The sequence below is a fragment of the Musca domestica genome, unplaced genomic scaffold, assembly GCF_030504385.1.
Source record: "Musca domestica strain aabys unplaced genomic scaffold, Musca_domestica.polishedcontigs.V.1.1 58, whole genome shotgun sequence".
Lineage (NCBI taxonomy): Eukaryota > Metazoa > Arthropoda > Insecta > Diptera > Muscidae > Musca > Musca domestica.
In genome coordinates, this window is record NW_026712360.1 from 2573719 (window position 1) to 2580665 (window position 6947).

General features: G+C 32.2%; 1 protein-coding gene across 4 annotated transcripts in view; it reads right to left on the reverse strand.

Moving 5' to 3' along the window:
- LOC131805592 (prominin-1-A-like) overlaps positions 1-5870 on the reverse strand; it is a 43992-nt gene extending 38122 nt beyond the window's left edge. For 2 of the 4 annotated variants that reach the window (XM_059128924.1, XM_059128926.1), the window contains exon 1: positions 5558-5868. The gene's annotated coding sequence lies outside the window, so the exon portion shown is untranslated. Of the gene's footprint in view, positions 1-5557 lie in introns of all 4 variants that reach the window. The other 2 variants (XM_059128925.1, XM_059128923.1) reach the window with 2 other exon arrangements.
- Positions 5871-6947: the final 1077 nt, after the last annotated feature.

Here is a 6947-nt window from a genome sequence, read left to right on the forward strand (position 1 = left end):
GAAAGTCTGCTCCATGGAAGACATGGGGAATATATTCTCTAACTTTACAAATCTTGGTACATGAGACCTCAAGAAGCTCTCTTTTCTGCAGATTGTTTTTATATGTTAAAAGAAAGATGTTTTTTATCATTCTCTCTCTCTCTCTCTCTCCCTCTCTCTCTCTTGTAGTGGTAAACCAAGAAATGGGCTACTCTCTGTATATTTTTATACCCTCAGCCATATGCCTTGAACTTCCCCCTCTGGAACTTCCCCCACAAAGGGTCCAAATTTTAAATATCCATGAAGCTCATAAAACGTGAAATTAACATCCGATTCCATTCAGACTTGACACGTCTCAATATTTTCATTAACCCAAGATCTGTTATAAAGATGGTAGAGATCGGACCATTCCTTTTGGTACCTCCCCCACAAAGGGTCAAAGTTTTAAATAACCAAACCAATTATAAAATCCAAAATAAGCATTCGATTCTCTTCAAATAACACACATCATAATATTTTTATTTGCTCAATGTCTTGTGTGAAGATGAGATATATATATATACACAAATGGTCAAAATTTTGAATACCCACGAAGCTCATAAACATGAAATTAATATCCAATGCCAGTCAGACTGGGCACATCTCAATATTTCAACGCAAGATCTATTATAAAGATGGTAGAGATAGGATTATTTCTTCTGGTATCCCCCCAAATAGAGTTCAAGATTTTGAAAAACAGAACGCTGTAGGAAAGTGAAATAAGCATCCAAATCCATCCATCCATCTCCACAAATTTCACACATCCAAATATATTTTTGCTAACACAAGATCTGTTGTGAAGATGATACACAAGATCTGTCTTAACCTGCGAAATATTTCGGCAATTTTTACAGCTTTCTATACCTAAATATTTCTCTTAACCGGAAATCTGATATGAATATGTAATTTATCGGAATTTATGATCTCGCATAAAATTATATATAAACGTTCGATTACCTTCAAAGTTGGCACATCTGTATTAGATGAAGTATATGAACCTTCGGTCCGCTATATCTGTTACCTCATGTATATTTGCGCACATTTTCCAAAAATTTGCGATATAGTCCACATCTGTCACGTTGTAATATTTATATCAGTCAATAGTTGAATAATCATAAGTCAAGGTTGGGGGAATACATCTGTCGTCTGATACTATTTTACTTGTTTGTTTATCATTCTCTCTATAAAAAGACACAGAGGGATTGTTTACTCTATAAGATCTTTTCTTTGAATGATATCATTCATTATTTCTCTTTTTTCTCTCTCTCACACAAACACTCATTACTTATAGAAGATATTTTTTCTCACCTACAGTCCTATAAAGATCTCCTCACTGAACGAGCCACATAGAATAGCTTTTCTCTATTGTCGATCTCCCCATCTCTGGTTACAATACAAACACAAAAAAGGCAATTTAGGAGAGTGGGCTAAACAAAGAGAGGGAATTCATCGAGTGTATAGTCGATGATTACGGCTCCCAGTTGTTCGTTTTCCTTGCCTTTATTTGTTTAGGTGGAAAACAAAACCAACCGCCTGTTACGCTTTCTTTTTTATTTTTCTACCATTTTTTTGTTGATTCCGTCTCCCCATGCCTTGTTGGCTTTTGTTTTTTTCTTTTTGCTGTCTGTCTCCTTGATTATTTTTGCATCTTTTGTTTTTTTTTTTTGTTTACAATTGTCTCCCTGTTGAGGGTCTTTTGTTTTGAGTAATCATTGTGTTGGTGTGTGTGTGGGGTTTTTGGGATTTATTTCCCCCCTGAAAGGAAGGGAAAGGAAGGTGGTCCCTTCAATTTTGCTGTTGGCTTCAAAATTAGTGCAAACCGATAATGGGCTTCATAACACCACAGCCACCACAAAACCAAAACAGAGAGTAAAACAATTGAAAAGGCAACACAAATGTTAAACAAAAAAGAAAGAAGACAAATCCCCAAAGCCAAGCCAAAGACATAGACAATAAAAAATAAGAAGAAGAAGAATAACAACAACAACAAAACAAATGAAACAAAACACATTGGCCAAAAGTGGGTCATTAAAAATTCAATAAAAGTCGAGGTGGTTTTCATAACTTGAGGTTCTTTTTCCAATTGTTTTTTGTTGAGCTTTAAGCATTTTCTCTTTAAGGCAGGCATGTTTAGTGGCATACTTGTAGAGAGAAGAGGATAGGAGAAGGGGGGGGGGGGGGGGGGGGGGAGTGAGAATTGAACATTTTTCCAAAGAAAATAGAAATTTTTTCCGAAGTGTTCCAAAGGCCTTTCCCTTTTATTTGGCTCCTTTGCCCCAATTGCTTGTTTTTTTAGCCAAGCATATAACCGACCCGTGGAAACCGAATTTTTCGGTTTCGGAGGTGTTTGATTGGTCTTTGGCTAGGATAAACAAGGGATTTAATATTTAAATGTTTGCCTCAAATATTTACTCTTATCATTTTTTTTTTTTTTTTTGAGGGAAGAAAGAAGTAGAAATCTCCCTAAGCATCTTTAGTTTATTGACTTATCCCGGGAAATTCCATAGATTTGCTTTAATTGAAGATAAAAATGTAAATTCAACAATTTTCCTTGGAAATAAAAATTTAAATTTTTTTTTTGTGGCAAATCATTGTTAAAGCCAATCTTCTTAGCTTTGTTAACAAGCGGATAATCTGAGAAGATGACAAGCGTAGCGAAAATAAAATAAGCTTTTGCTAATTGGATGTATGCCAAAAAAACTGTGGGGAGAAATAGAAATATACAAATTATAAGTCGCAAGAGAAAATGGGATGAAGGATTTAAACTATATCCTGTTTGGGATGAAAGGGAAAGGGAAACATTTAAAGCCAGTGAATTTTCTTTAAAAAAATACTCGATAGTTTGTCAGGAAGCAATTGAAAAATAATCTTCTAAAAAATAATAAAAACATACTTTGGTATGTAGTTCCCAAAAATAACCATAAAAAATCCAATGTCCAAACCACGAAGTTTTACTTGATTTTTTTGTCAGAATGTTCCTTAAACATTTCCACAATCTGAAAAAAAATCTCTAAAAATCCAAGATTTTTGGTTATGAGGTTTTTGAAAAAAAAAAAACTTTGAAAACCCCAACGACATTCGGTCGGGAGTTCCTTTCAAAAAGTAATTCCTTAAATAATTTACGACTTTTTAAAAAAAATTTTAAAAAATGCACCATTCTTTGTCAGGAGATGCTTGGACAAATTTTCCTAAACAAATCCAACATTTGTGGTTTGGAGATCCTTCAAAATATTTCCTAAACAAATATACGATCTTTGGTCAGAAGGTTTCCAAAAATTCCTATAAAATTTCATGTGTTTGGATCAAGAGGAATTTTAAAATATTTTCCTCAAAAAAAAAAACACGAAAAAATGACCTTAAAAATTCCACGATCGGGGGTCCTTGCGGAAATATTCTTGAAAACAACATTAATCTTTGACAAGGAGTTCTCCATCAAAAATTTTTCAGGAGGTCCAAAAAAATTCATTCTTAGTTTTTTGTCAGGTGTTCCAAAGTTTTTGGTTAGGAGGTCCTTTAAAACTATTTTCTCAAAAACTCAAAAATTTACAGGTTTTAGTCACGAGGTCTTTGTAAAAAGATTAATTAAGGTTCTTGATAAAATTTTTGGTCAAGAGGTCGATCACGAGGTCTTCGAGAACAAAATTCCGTAGAAATACAATATCCTAGGACAAGAGTTCCCTGAAGATATTGTTCTTAAATAAATTCAAATTTAATAGTCAGGAGGTCCTTAACATTTTTTCTATAAAAAAAATCGTAATTTTTGGTCAGGCGGACCTCGAAAAAATTTGTTAAAAAATTCGTGATTTTTCGGATTTTGAAAAATCAACGATCATAGCTCAGGAAGTTCTTTAAAAAAAATTAAATTAATTTTCGATAGTTACTCAAAAAGGTGTTCTTAAAAATAAACTGGATATTTGGTCTGGTGTTCCTTAAAAATTGTTCCGAATAAATCACGATTTTTGGACATAAATAAACAAAATCACGATTTTGTTTGAGATATTTTTAAATTTTTTTTTTCAGGAGGGTGTGTCATATTTTTTTGTCAGCAGGTTTTCGAAACAAATTTCTGAAGAAATGCAATGTTTTTAGTCGGAAGGTCTTACATACTTTAAGAGAAAAATGTTCGTTGTCAGAATATATCACCGACCAAAAAAAAATCCAATATCTTTGGTTCTAAAAATATTTCCTTGATAATCCACTATTTTGGACAGGAGAAATTCCATGATCTTTGGCCAGGCAGATTTGAACAAAATCTCGACCTTGAAAAAATGTCCTAAAAATCGACTATCTTTATTAATGAGGAGCGTTTGTCATGCTTTCTTGGCAGCATGTTTATAAAACAAATTCCCGAAGAAATACACGATTTTTGGTCGGAAAGTCTTGCAATTTATTTTGAGAAAAAATGTCGTTTGTCAGGATATCTTTGGAAACAAAATTTATAGAAAATCGAATATCTTTGGTTCTACAAATATTTCCTAAATAATCCACTCTTTTGGTCAGGAGATCAAATGAAGACATATTCTGCGGTAAGGAATTCTGTAACAATATTTTTTGTAATGGTCCTATATCTTTGGCCAGGCCTTCTTTGAAGCAGTTTCCTAAACAAACTTCAAGTTCGAAGGTCCTTTGGAAGAATGTCTTAAACATATCCATATTTCTGTCCTTGGGAATAATAATAATAACAATAATAATATAATAATAATAATAATAATAATAATAATAATAATAATAATAATAATAATAATAATAATAATAATAATAATAATAATAATAATAATAATAATAATAATAATAATAATAATAATAATAATAATAATAATAATAATAATAATAATAATAATAATAATAATAATAATAATAATAATAATAATAATAATAATAATAATAATAATAATAATAATAATAATAATAATAATAATAATAATAATAATAATAATAATTATAAAATTATAAAAAAACCCACAATAAAAAGTAATAGTAATGACAGTAAGTATAATAACCCCAATAATGATAATAAATAAATAAAATAAATAAAAGTAATAATATTAATAACTATAACAAATATTAAATTTAAATTAATAAAGTTATAACAATAACAAAATCATATTTTTTTAACTTCAACATATTTTGCCTCTCAAAAAATTTGCCGCTAAGAGACATGGGGAAAAGTAACTAACTACTCTCATTATTTGGGGGAACATTTCTCTCAGAGCGAAATTTCTTCGAAAGGAGGGTTAGATCAGCATTTTTAAAACGGGGATTAAATTATTTTCGCATTTTGAAATACAAAATATAAAATAGATTTATATATAAAAATTCCCATTAAAATCTGTTTTAAAAAAATAATTATTTTAATTTTCTTTTTTCCATTTAGCTCACATCGTTTTCTTCTCTCATTGCAAGAGTAGACCACACCCAAAGAAATTGTTTTTCTCAGCCATTATTTTATGCGTGCATTTTTCTTGTCAGATATTTGTAATTTTTGCATTACATAATTGGTGATTTTTATTTTAAATCTATTTTTTATAAAAAAGCCCACCTTTGTAATTTTTAACTTTATATCCTTTTTTTGTTTGTTTGGCAGTGAGAGTAGGTGATAATTTTTTATTAATTTTTTCTTTAGAAATTTTTTTTCAGACTTTTTTTTTTGTTTTTAATTAATTCGTTAATCGTGATTTTCGTAACACCATTATTATTTGCACATTGAATTCAAAACACTATTTTTGAAGTATATATTTTTCTTCTTCTTCTTCGTTAATATTTAAGTCAAAATAAGGCAGCACCTGTGTGTGTGCCTCCTTGGAATACAGGAGGTTTTTTTGCTAAATTTTCTGTTTTTTTTTTCTCAATTATTTGTCTAGTTTTTTCGATCCGTAATTAGCTAGCCATAGGTTTAAATGCTTTTAAAGTCTCTTCGAAACTAAATTGGCAAAGAAGCTCCAATGTTTTTGCTCACCACGAATGGTGGTGATAATTACATATGTGTGATTGTCTGTGGATGTGTGGGACCCATGAAAACCTAGAAATTCCAAGTTTTATCGGTTCCATTGGCTCTCCATACAAAATGGCAATAGCAAATCAAGAAAACAACGGACGTTTTGTCATTTTTCGTTCAATTGGTAGTTTGCCGCGTTTAACGCATTTCTAGCCCAGGTTTTCCCCAGACCTCCTCCCCCGCCCTTAAACGCTTGACAGAATTTGTTTTCTGTTTTCATTTTCCACAAATTTGTTTTGTTTGGCATTGTTTTAGCATTTCCATGTGTGCCCGCTCTTTTTCGTAAGGGCTCTTTCGTATTCGCCATTTTACACCCTCTGCTATTAGCATTTCGCTTTCTTCTCCTTCATTCTTTGTGTGCTCTTTGGTGGCCGACCGTGTTGACTGAGACAGCTGCTGCTGCATCATTATGATTTGGGTGGGAAATGAGACTTCCGCCTTTTTCTGGCCAGTTAGCAGAGTTTAGTTACAGTTTGCTTCTTACCGTTTTAAGCCGCTTACATTCAGGCTTGTAGTCATGTCAACAGAAAGCCAATCCGTCTGTCAGTCAGTCAGTCTGCCAATCAGTCAGTCAGTCAGCCAGACATTCATTCATTCATGCATTCAACCACAGCATTCTATTTGATAGCCATTCATTAGCCATTGCCGGAGTTGTTCCACTCTTTGTTTTCCCTGGCGCTAAAGCACTTGTGATCCTTGTGCGGGGGAGGTGGTGGCGGAAGGGGTGAAAGTTGAATGTCAATATGCCATCAGAGAGGGCAAACAGCTTAAACGATTCATAAATGTTGAGCTGTGAACGGAGAGCCGGAAAAGCTATTGAGTTACATTAATTATGGGGCAACATAGATTTGAAGTTCTTTCTATGGAAATTCCGATTTAGCCAGGATGAATTGAAAATTTTAGAACGAAGACCTAGTTCCGGCGAAAAGCCTTA